The sequence below is a fragment of the Diachasma alloeum genome, unplaced genomic scaffold, assembly GCF_001412515.2.
Source record: "Diachasma alloeum isolate Michigan unplaced genomic scaffold, Dall2.0 Dall_scaffold_00467, whole genome shotgun sequence".
NCBI classification, from domain to species: domain Eukaryota; kingdom Metazoa; phylum Arthropoda; class Insecta; order Hymenoptera; family Braconidae; genus Diachasma; species Diachasma alloeum.
Genome location: NW_021680600.1, coordinates 38,338 through 41,769, shown reverse-complemented (window position 1 = coordinate 41,769; position 3,432 = coordinate 38,338).

Below are 3,432 nucleotides of genomic sequence, written 5' to 3'. Positions count from 1 at the left end.
CCTTCACCCCTTACCTCTCCTTGCCCCGATACGTCCCATTTATCCCTCTGAAATAATTTCTCTCTGATTTTATTGTTCGATATTATTTCTCCCCGTGATACTCCCCCTCTGCCGTGTCTCCCCGCGCTTGTTCGGACGTTGCGTCGCTTCACCCCTGATACCCCCTTTTCGAACATTTCTTCTTTTCGCTCAGTTCCTCTCTTCCCGCCCCGCGCCCCTCTTCCCTAAACTCTTTAATTTCCCTCTGATTTTATTTTTCGCAATATTTTTGATTGTCTTCGAGGTGACGGTTTATCGGGGATCATCTCATTTTCCCCTCATTCGTCCAATTCCTTCATTCTCTTGTCCTAATCCGAAAATAATATTTGAATTTCGGGTTTTTCAAAATTATCATTTTCGCCGGGAATAACAATTATCCCTTTGATTGTTATCAACAAATTTTTAACTTAACAATAATTTTATTAATTAAATTTTTGGATTTGTAAATAATGAAGATACGCCTTCCGCGTTTTTAGTAAGGCAGTTTGTACGATGATATGGCTGGATCGGTGAGAATATGTGAGTGATGGGCGAGATGTGGGTGGATTTCCGGGAGTGGATGAGCGGGTCAACAAATGAGCGGACACGTGTACTTGAGTTCCACAAAACACTGTATTTGTCAATATAAATGATAGTTACACTGTCACAATAAATAGAGTCACTGAGCAGACCGTAAATAATGAGCGGACCAATTCCTTGAATTAATAATAACTGAGCTGACACAATGAGCTAACCCGATTACGCGAGAAAATGAGCGGTACAATGAAAAGTTCCTTTGACTGATTCCCGGAAATGAATGAGACCGAGACACGGGCTTACAGGTGCCACGTGCCCTAATTCGGTGGTCACATGATCTAATTTATTATAGATCATATGGTAATAAGGAGCTGTCCAGGACGTGGCGCCTCAGGTGTCCGAATTAATAACCCCGGTCATCTGAGGTGAGCGCGTCAGGTGTGCGTGAGTGGGGAGAGAATGGATGAGCCGCGCGTGTGTATGTGTGAGTGCCCTGTCAGCTGACAGGATTTCCAACACAGTTACATTTTTGAATTGCACTTCGAACATTTTTCTCCCCGTTGTTATTATTATTATTACTAGTAGCCCCTCTCCCCCTTCACTGATTAACCCCCCATCCGCATCCCAATCAGTCCCAAAACACAAGTATCGCCCCTCTTCTATCCCCCGGTAGCAATTAAGACAATTGTCATTATTTTTCCATATTTTGTTTTTTTTTCCGTTTTTTTTTCCGAGCCGACCTGCCCCCTTCGACCGTTATAAGGCCCAGTGAGTTCCGGTTTTCAAGTTTTTCTCGTTTTGCTCTCCCTTTCTCATTATTACAAAACTACTTTCAATTTACATTTTTTCTTCCTGCTGATAAGTGTGGCAGTGTTTCTAGTCCTGACCTTAGGCCAGGTAGAACTCACCCCATTACTCGAGAATCTGTTTTCTCCCCCGCCCCGCTGTATTTGGAGTCGAATCGGGCCCTCATTTCAAGGGTCTATTCGTATTCTCTAGTGGAAGAGATCGATCTCAACCGGTCTGTTCGTAATTATGTCATCCCCCTCTACTCACTGAAAGCCATCGTGTCGGAGCATCGTTGACTCAATTATCTCTTTTGGATTTTTCTGTTTGCTTTCCTTATTTTTCCTACTACTGTTATTGAAGTGACCTCCCCTGACCCGTTCTTCCCCCGGTATCGAACGAATCGAACATTTCCCCCTGTTTGAAACGCAGCCTAATTTAGACGAATTACCGACAGGGTGGATCGGCCACCTTCGAAAATCACCGGAAAACCTCGGGTCATTGGTCAGGTCCACTCAATCAACGAAATTGTCGCGTCAGTCAGTCAGCCACGAGTATTCAGAGCATTCAGTTATTTCGTACAATCAGGAAAATCCCCTGCCTCGAACCGCGACAGTACATCATCGTTCGAGGTGTTCAAATTAGTACATCTCCTTTCAGATTTAATTTAGTCGATCACCAAATTGTGTTAAAATAATTATTACAGTAAATTCACCGAGTGCGTTAGAATTAAGTTATTCAGTATTGTTAATAAGTTAGATAATTCAGACGATAAGGCGGTTCGATTCCGCCGGAATAAACGACGCATTTTAAAATTCAGTGTTTCAACGTTGTTCACCGGCTTTCCCACTACCTCTTTCCCAATCCACCCTAAAGCGAGATCCTCACCAAACACCCCCGTTGAAGCTTAAAGCCTCTGCGAGTATCATTTTTTTTTTTTTGTAAATTTTTGCTCCCCAATTTCTCCTGTTCAATTGAGAATATCCTGTTTGAGGCCGATCGCACATCGTCATCTCCAGGACTCTAGTCAGTTGAGAAGAATCCCTTTCTACAGTGTAAATATTTAATTAAAGCCCCATCATGCCCCCTCACACTGACGTTGACCCAATGGTCGTTGAGTTGAAAGTAAGTTGGACCATCACCCCGAGTTTTTGGTAGTTATGTCGAGTCATTTTATCTATTTTAATTCAGACAATCATATTTTATTTTGTAGTGGTTCATTTCATTAACATCAAATGGAGCCCCCTTCCAGCTTTCGAGTTCAATTGGTTGAAAGGCCTCATCTTCATTCTTTGTTATTATCTGTTAGTCCGACCCCGTGCGATCACCTCCCCACCGTTAGCCACCACTCTATCTTCAGAACCCCGCTCCCACCCCCGATCACGGATACCGATACGACAAAAACCAACCCCCAGTACAGTAAAATCGACTGAAGCGATCCTTGATAATGTGTTCACGTACAGAACAATCACAACTAGCCCTTCCAGTAACACGTCCACCACCACTACCTCATCTATCCCTTACCTCCGTGTTTCGATCTTAACTCCCAATCCTTTCCAACTCCCAGAATTCGACAACCCTCTTGAGTACCCGCTAGCCCCTTCAACACCCCATTACCCATCCCGTCCTATAGGCCTCACTGCCCATGACAAACCTCACTACGCCCCCGCAACCGCTCCCCAAATTGGACATCAGACGCCAGTTTCCACAGATAGACCCCCCTTGAGTACCCATCCAGTCAATAGTTCATACGATCCACCCTCTACAATTGTTCCATCTCCTCAAACCCCCTCTGTAACAAACATATCCAGGGACCGCCCTTCGGAAGGTCCACCCAACAGAGAATTAAAAGTCAGGCAGATTTTTAAGCGAGAGGGAATTATATTTTCGGGTGCCAAAGATAAGGATCCTTACGATTTTCTTGAGGAAGTACAGGATTGCTGTGTAGCTAATAACCTCTCTGAAGTAGAGTCCTTCCGTTAGCATTTAAGGGTAATGCCCGCATCTGGTATCATACCGAATCCCCCCATTTTCGCTCATACGAAGATTTTGTATCAGCTTTTAAAGTAGTATTCTGCCCCCCCCCCCCCC